Here is an 8375-nt window from a genome sequence, read left to right as displayed (position 1 = left end):
AAGATTTGTTTACTTCGGACTATTAAAAAACAACCAACATGCATTCATATAACATATAATAACGGCAAATACAACTTTGGCCTTATTCATTGACGCTGAATTTAATTTATATAAATTTAATTGGATACATATAATAGGAGCAATTGAAAAAGGTATTATTCTTACCATATAGTAAATTTTAATAAAATAATGTTTTTATTTCAGCAATTCTACAAAAATACAAAGGAAAATGTGTTCTAAACTAATACTAGGAATTATTCAGTTTAATATCGTTTTGCTGACATTTGTGGCAGTCAATTGTGTACCGAAAAACAATACAGGTAATATTTTAAAGACTTTTTATACTATTTGGTCCCTTTGACGCATTTCCCATTTCCATTCTCAATTTCATGGGGTTCGTGTTGTTTATTCTTCAGTTTTCTATGTTGTGTCATGTGTACTATTGTTTTTCTGTTTGTCTTTTTCATTTTTAGCCATGGCGTTGTCAGTTTGGTTTAGATTTATGAGTTTGACTGTCCCTTTGGTATCTTTCGTCCCTCTTTCATTGTCGAAACAAATTTTGATAAAATAAATAACATTTGAAAAGTAATGGCCGATGCATTCCATCCATGACGTCTGACGTACAACATTTTAATTCTTATATTTAAGATGAGTTTATTCTCCACATAACCTAGAACACTGTTTAAAGATGTTCGCTACTTTGTTTTAAAATAACAAGCTATTTAAAAGACTATTACATTTTGATAGTATATAAACAGGAACTAAAAATGCAGAAAACAATATTCCTGTTTTCGAGATATAAGGCATTGAAAATTTGGTGGGAAATGATTCTCTCTATGATTTTCAAACATTTAACATTCGCTACTTTTTTCTTTCAAAACAATGAACATATAACAAGGATTTTATAAGATTTACAAATATGGCTTCTTTTTATTTTATATGATAAAAATATGAAAGCTCAACCAGAGGATTTCGAATATCTGGCAAAAATTCTAAAACAAGAGGAGCGAACATAATATGTCCAGCGGGGATGCTAATGAGGCCCCTCATGGGGGGGGGGGGTCCTAGTAATCACATAATCACCATTTTTTTGCCAATATAATCACATAATCATTAAATATTTGCTTATCTTTAGTAATCAAATAATCATAAACTAAAAATACAGTCCTAGGTAATCAAATAATCATGAAATATTTGGCTTAATAATCAAATAATCATTAAAAAAACGGCCAAGTAATCACATAATCAAAAACCCCATGAGGGCCCTCGCTAATGGCAAAAGATTACCTCCTTTATAAATACTGAAAACTACCTCGTCTACATTGTCTTCAAATCGTATTATCCCTGTAATTATAATAATAATCGAACAAATGGTTCTGTTGTCAGAATAGTATAGTTCCGATTTATTTCACCACTTCAATAATGCAAGAATTATGTTATCCTCAATTTTAACATATGCAACAAAATCGTTGTTAGCTATTAATTTAGCGTTAAATAAAGGCAAGAGTAATTTACCGCTGTTCGAAATTCATAAATCGATTGAAAGAAAACAAATCCAGGTTACAAACAGACCTGATTTAAAATCAAAAGATTTTTATCTTTTTTTATTGAATAATAGGAAAAATACAAAGGATATCGGGTATCTATCCATGACAATATCAGTAAATGCACAACAAAAAACATACAAAAAACAATCAAATAAGTTTTAAAATTAGTACTGAAAAAGTGTTTGTTTACAAAGAATAGCAAGAACCAAAGGCAACATGAGAATGAATATCTGGTTGCAGTAACTATAAGGATATATTTATGTTTCGTAAAAGGATGACTCCTTTCAGATTGTGTTTTTATTTGTTACTAGAAACAGGAATCAAACATAAGACAGTCTCGTTATTTTTCTTTTGTTACTGAAAAACTTGTTTCCTCGTCCTTGAAAGAACTAACTAATTAAGTACATGCACACTCACAGAAAATCCATATTATTTTATAAAGTGTAAGAGATCTATAGATTTTCAAATAGATATAATGAGATGTTGTATAAGTGCCAATGAGACAACTCTCCTTTAAAATCACAATTTATAAAAGTTAACCATTATAAATCAAGGTACGGTTGTCAACATGAAGCCTTGACTCACATCGAACAGCAAGCTGTAACGGGCCTCCGAAAAATACTAGTGTTTAACCATTCAAACTGGGAAAACCAACGGTCTAATCTATAGAAATAAAAAGAGAAACGAGAAAGACTTATGAACCACATCAACATAACGGCAACTACTGAACATCAGATTCCTGACTTAGGACAGGGGCAAACAATTTCAAGCTCATATTGTTGTTTTAAATTACATGTTGGTATTTTGTTATAATAACAAATGATTGCTCGAAATTATCTATATACCAGAGGATTTATTTTCCATTTATTTTTATTATTCGTATTATTTTGTGCTGATGGAATTTATGCAGTACTCGTTAACACCTGCCTAGTGTATCTGTTTATTAATTCTACTCTTCTGAAATGTGCATGAAATAATGCTGCCTGATGTTATGTACATATCAATTAATCAATAATTTGGTCGGTAGTTGATAAATTGATACAAGTGCATGCAGTTTGTATTTATCATTTTTGTTTTACCACTGTAATTGAAAAAGAACGATGGAAAAAACAAAATAGTAAAGTCAATGAGGTTTCACAATTATTCCCATAGTAAGCCCCTTAATTAATATCTAATTAAAAGAAATATCAGTATTGTACGTTTTGAATAATGCAAAAAAATATATATAATGTCCCAATAAAACAAAACGAATATAAATAAAATATTTAAGATTGTAAACTATCTGAATGAAACAGTGACAAAATGTTACATCAAAATGACATGCAAGGAAAGGATAGTAATAGGTATAAAACCACTAATTCTTAGACCATTGCTTTCTAAGATAAATTCTGCGATTTCAAGCCATAATAGGTACCTTGTCTTAAGTTTAAATAAAGTGTCAGTCATTTCATTTCTAAACTTAACGTTATCCTGACTTGTGCTGCTGAACGATCCAACATACTCTTATTTGCATATAAGAGAGTACTGGTTCTCAGAAGTTTAACAGTACAAAAACAAGTATTTTCGATCTCAACAGCGAGTCAAATGTGCCATCCTCTTACAATTTTAAGTATTTCTTTATTGTTCAAACTTTCAACAAGGGTTCTACAGTGAACGTAAGTCCCTAAGATTTCATTTGAAACCAAAACTACACAAATAGTTCATCTATTGACAAAGATACAGCTATTTTTAATACTGTCTTGTATGTTCTTTCCGACCGAATTTGTAGTTTTATACTTTTACGACATCTCACTTATGGTTATATGACCGACCACATTCTGTTTTTTATTCAGGATTTTATAATAATGTGTATTATGTAGACGCAACGAATGTCTGGTTTACCAACGTATAAGACTGGAATCATTGATGAGATTTTTTATTCCAGATGCCTTGTGTAAAGTAGCTTTTGAAGACGAGAAAGATGGTCAAAGTAGAGTCAATACATCTGCGAAACTTTTACACATTACACTGGACTTTCAGAACACTACTACAATGTTAGTTCTACAAGACACCATCACTTTGTACAATCCACACGAATGGATTATAACATCCGGAACATATGGAAGTGGATTGTTGCAGTTAAGATCTATCTATGAAATCCTCTCGTTAAAATCATTAAGTGTGCACACAAGAAGAAACAACATTAAATTAACACAATTTCCACATGACTGCTTACAAGGAATGAACGCATCAGAATTTGAATTAATTATACGGATGTTCTTGCTTCAACATATTGGTACAAATGAAGAAGTTTGCAATATCCATATACGGGACGACTACGGTTTTGCGGAATTCGATCATGAATGCTGTTCTTTAGGTGCGGACACGGTTGAGTGCTATGTTGTCAGGAAGAATTTACCGATGAAAATGATTGACATTTGCTCTTATATAGTTGTCGTTCTTGTTATCCTGTACTGTCCCCTTCTGATACCGTCGTCTTTATACAAGCGAAAGCTAGAGTTCGTCCACCGTCTAGCTGAACCATTGAGAATAAGATGTAAAAAGACGGGTACTGACCTTACTTGGAGACAGAATGGTTTAAGAAGGCTAGTATATCTGGCAAGATTTGTTAAAAATAAACCAGAGGAAGACGAAGATAAGATTGTCTCAGAATATACATTCGGGAAATATTTTCAAAGTACTTTGGAGAAAATGTCTCGTAATGGGTTTTACGAAATAGTCATAAGTCAATTGCATTTCAAGGTTAAACACAGAGAGATAATTTCCGAAAGTAAAATTGAAACTGGGTTATTACACATTTGTTATAACTTGTTCATCAAATGTGGACGAAGAAAGAAATATGATAGAAATATTTGGATTAAGAAAAATCCATATAACTGTTGCTATCGAAATGTACTCGGTTGTTTCAAGCCATTCGGAAAGGAATACCCTTGGTACAAATGCTTACGCGTCTTTATGCATATCGTTCTCGCGGCAGTCGTCTGCTCCCCTTGGGTGTTCCGAATATGTGTCTATTACCTCTACGAATATTCACTAAGAAATGAACGTCTTAAAGCGGCAGAAAAGAGGAATTTAAAGTTAAGACTACACGAAAACTTAATGTTCTATCTTACACCTATCCATGTACTATTTATAGCTTGCTACGTCATCCTAGCGTTAGAATGGATTTCCTTCAGATTTATGAGTAAAAATGTCAAATATTTGACAAAGGAGATGTTGCAAATTTGCTTTCATGGTATGAATGATTCAGCAAAAATGAAAAAGGTATTCTTGTGGGCAATCAATACACTGAGTATTCCAATAAAGAGCTGTGGTATTTTCGGATTTTTTCTGGGCGTGATATTTTGGCCAATAACATTGCCGTACGTTGTAATTGTCGTCTGCTATCACATATTCCCCACAATCAGGCTTTGTGTTTCGTTGTTTTGGATCATTGTTTTCGACACCATTCCGGATTTTCGATCTTGCAGCGTCAGCATAAAACAACACCGGTTCCCATTGTTAACATTCTTTACAGATCCGATTCAGAATACATTTGATATAGGATATATTGAATATCGTAAAAGTCGCGGGAAAATCATAAGATTCGTACAAATTCTGTTCTCCATTTTAGCAGTGTGTTCAATTGGTTTAATCACGGTAGAGTGCGTAGTTTTCCTAATCGATGTTGCGGTATATACAATGATTGGCCTTATTTTAAACTCATCCCATGCGATGCAATTAGTTTCTGCCTTTTCTATCGCCTGGTTTTACTTCCAAAAATGCTTTGAAGGGAATAGTGGTATATATTTGAAATATACGAAGGTGATTTTGCGCATATTACAAAACGAAAACAAAGACGAGTTACAACTGGTGGCTGATCTTGATTCTACCCATCAGACTAATACAGCATTCCTGGTCAAACATGCCAAATGCAACGCGGAATTTTTCGTCAATAATAATGGAAAGCCCATGTTGACAACGAAAGGCGTAGTACTGCTTCTGGATAAGTATGACAATCTATATATAGAACGAGCTTTTTTCCGGAAGGCTTGTCAGATTGATCACCCATCGTGTCCGGGGCCGGTTCATGAACAGATTATGAAATCATTCCGGCGTTTTATGTCCATAGTCATGTTCCTGATCTTTGTGACACTTATAGTGCTGGCATTTGGTGACACATACAGCATTTCCATTTCAAATCAGCTCCTAGCGACCATTGCTGGTGGTTTCGTGCCATGGGTCCTGATGAAATCTGACATTTTGTTTAAAAATCCAGTTGAACCTGATTTTGATCAATTATCCGAAAACATTTGTTTTCAGTCAAGACTTAAAGAAAAGATAAACAACGACGAGGAAACATGGCGGATCTCCGATATGGAAGTAGAAAGTATAAGGGAAATACAAGCCACCGAAAAAATCGACTTAATCGTTAAACTGCCACAGTCGGGTATGCAAACTGCACTCTAGGAAATTAACTTAAGAATACTATTTTGCTACTTAAAATGCTATTTAGGAGATAACTGTTTTGTATTTTAAGCTTGGCCTTCGTGAAACGTAGAATTTACTGTGGCAAATTGAGTTTACCTAGCGACGCGCTAATGCATTCTAATTCTAATGCTGTATATAAGACTAAATACTATTTAAAATATATTTTGGCGTAAAATGACATAATGAAAAAGTCCACGAAACTGTTGCATTGTCTTTAGCAGCTAAACAATGTGACGTAATGTGTATACTCACGATGTCAAACATAAACACTAGACGTATTTATACCTTTGGTACGCTTCAAAATGGTTGCAACTTTAACAAAAAGAAGATTTTAAGGCTCAAAATGTGATATATGAATATTTTGTGAGATATTACATACCGAAAAAATATCGGAATTATGGTGGCTCTCTTAGTTACGGACTGATAGAACGTGGAACTTTCCCCTTCAAAATATTTGTCAACGTCCAATGAAAATTATCGTTACAAAGGAATAGCGTTAGAACTATTATTTATCATTATTCATATTGTTTTTTAGCTCACCTGGCCCGAAGGGCCAAGTGAGCTTTTCTCATCACTTAGCGTCCGTCGTCGTCGTCCGTCGTCGTCCTGCGTCCGTCGTTAACTTTTAAAAAAATCTTCTCCTCTGAAACTACTGAGCCAAATTTAACCAAACTTGGCCACAATCATCATTTGGGTATCTAGTTTTAAAAATGTATCTGTTGACCCGGCCAACCAACCAAGATGGCCACCATGGCTAAATATAGAACATAGGGGTAAAATGCAGTTTTTGGCTTATATCTCTGAAACCAAAGCATTTAGAGCAAATCTGACAGGATAAAATTGATCATCAGGTCAAGATTTATCTGCCCTGAAATTTTCAGATGGCAATCCGTTGTTGGGTTGCTGCCCCAGAATTGGTAATTTTAAGGAAATTTTGCCGTTTTTGGTTATCATCTTGAATATTATTATAGATAGAGGTAAACTGTAAACAGGAATAATGTTCAACAAAGTAAGATCTACAAATAAGTCAACATGACCAAAATGGTCAGTTGACCCCTTAAGGAGTTATTGCCCTTTATAGTCAATTTTTGTCAATTTTCATAAATTTTGTAAATTTTGTAAATTTTTATTCGTTAATGATATGCCCATAGATCAAGGTGAGCGACACAGGCCCTTTAGAGCCTCTAGTCTAATTGGTTTATCGTTACATGCTTGCTTAACGTCTAGAAAAAAAAATCATTTTTTGTCCTTACGGATGACAAGGGGAAAAAATATGGTCATCATAGGACTTTTTCCTCACGGCAGGAAAATCCTTACCAAAGTGGGGCGTCTGTTTGGCTGTGCGTGATGTATCAGAATGGGGACGATAAATCCGATGTTTCGTGTTCGAGAGAGTGCCACAGTAGACAGATAACTATAGTACACGAATAAAACCACTTACCTTCGACAAGAAAGCTATCAATCTTAATCAATTAAGATAGCAGTCGAACTCGCCTACCGCGAGCGGTGTTTGAACTAACAACCTAATTGTTGATAGATAACTTGGCCATAGAGGCCCCGTTAACTTTTAGTAAGCTGTGGTGATTAAATGTATGTGTCTGTGTCAAACTTACATCATAAATTGATACCAGTTAAATTCCCAACGTCCTCGTGAGTGTGTGTTCGTATTATGACCCCCGCGAAAAAAAGGAATATACTCTGAGGTGTTCTGGAAGACCAAAAACATGCAGTTATACTGCATACATCAAATAAATTGGTTTGTGTTTTGTCCAATATATATGTGTGTGATCTTTTCAAATTTATATGCTGTTATTATTTTGAATATTTTCCTATATATCTAGTGAGCTTACAATAAAGTTTATATAAAATTACATTGTTATATCAGGATGTTCTCGGATAAGAATGACTGGCTTTTTGTACGTTTTGTGCCCCATGGGTGACTGAAGGATAGAAATATGGTCACTAGGTGTTCTTTCGACCGGCAGTGAAACGCTTTTTTTCAAAGTCGGCCATCCGTTTGGCTGTGCGGGATGTATCAAGGTTGCAGCCATGTCCGGTCAGAATAGGGACGTTAAATCCGATGCCTCATGTAAAGAGAATGCCACGCTCATTGCACGTTATGAACAGTGTATTACCATAGGTTCAGTTAGTGTTTGTGACCTATGAAAACCACATACAACGAGTGACTGAGGTACGATTCCTTTGACCAGCAAAGTTTTAAGAAGACTAATTTAAATTGATAATATTTATGTTGTTGTTTTTGTTCAATTCGGAACGTTATTAAATTATAATCTGAATGTTACAATAAAAAAATGGCATTTTAATTTGAAGTAAGAGGATTATCAAAAATTCAAGAAT

At 34.0% G+C, this 8375-nt stretch overlaps 1 long non-coding RNA gene across 1 annotated transcript; it reads left to right on the top strand.

Annotated features, from left to right (window-relative positions):
- The first annotated feature begins 220 nt into the window (after positions 1 to 220).
- LOC143051784 (uncharacterized) lies at positions 221 to 7888 on the top strand. The gene is made up of 2 exons (XR_012970904.1): positions 221 to 320; positions 3472 to 7888. It is a non-coding gene; the product is annotated as an uncharacterized LOC143051784 (long non-coding RNA).
- The last annotated feature ends 487 nt before the right edge of the window (positions 7889 to 8375 follow it).

This window comes from Mytilus galloprovincialis, chromosome 11, assembly GCF_965363235.1.
Source record: "Mytilus galloprovincialis chromosome 11, xbMytGall1.hap1.1, whole genome shotgun sequence".
NCBI classification, from domain to species: Eukaryota; Metazoa; Mollusca; class Bivalvia; order Mytilida; family Mytilidae; genus Mytilus; species Mytilus galloprovincialis.
This window is presented reverse-complemented; position numbering and strand designations above follow the sequence as displayed.